Source organism: Bos javanicus, chromosome 18 (assembly GCF_032452875.1).
Source record: "Bos javanicus breed banteng chromosome 18, ARS-OSU_banteng_1.0, whole genome shotgun sequence".
NCBI classification, from domain to species: Eukaryota; Metazoa; Chordata; class Mammalia; order Artiodactyla; family Bovidae; genus Bos; species Bos javanicus.
Genome location: NC_083885.1, coordinates 29,425,343 through 29,426,068, shown reverse-complemented (window position 1 = coordinate 29,426,068; position 726 = coordinate 29,425,343). Strand labels below are relative to the sequence as shown.

General features: G+C 45.9%; 1 pseudogene; it reads right to left on the bottom strand.

Annotated features, from left to right (window-relative positions):
• Positions 1–291: 291 nt before the first annotated feature.
• On the bottom strand, positions 292–445 carry LOC133231214 (U4 spliceosomal RNA; annotated as a pseudogene).
• Between the last annotated feature and the right edge of the window lie 281 nt (positions 446–726).

The following is a 726-nucleotide window of genomic DNA, read 5'->3' as shown; positions in this document are numbered from 1 at the left end:
CAATTCAGAGAAGTGAGGAACTGAGGGATAAGCTCTCAGGTGGGACAAAAAATTTGGAGAGGGACTTCCCTGGTGGTCCAGTGGTTAGGATTCTGTGCGGTCAGTACAGGGGTTTCATGTTCAATTCCTGGTCAGGGCACTAGACTGTACATACTGTGCAGCATGACTGAAAAGATTAAAACTATAAATAAATAAATAATAAAAACATGGGGGAAATAAATAAGCTTTGAGAGCTGAAACTGGCATTTTATACTTCATGTCCACTGAGGCACTGAATGATTCCATAGGCTCTGGCCTCAGGCCAACTTCAACTTCAAACTCCAACAGCAAGCTCAGGTTATTTCCTGTGCTGCTGGCCCACCAGCTATAGGGAGAAGTTTTCAATTAGCAATAATCATGCCTTGGATAAACTTCATTGGCTATGATACTGCCACTGTGCAAAGCTAGTGAAAGTGAAAGTCACTCAGTCGTGTCCATCTCTTTGCAACCCCATTGACTATACAGTCCATGGAATTCTCCAGCCCAGCATACTGGAGTGGGCAGCTGTTCCCTTCTCCAGGGGATCTTCCCAACCCAGGGATCGAACCCAGGTCTCCTGTACTGCAGGCAGATTCTTTACCAGCTGAGCCATTAGGGAAGCCCTGGTGCAAAGCTTGGCCCACCACAAATCAAACCCACCTTCCCTGGGTTTGATAGAGCAATGCACAGAATTTAGAGGAACATTTT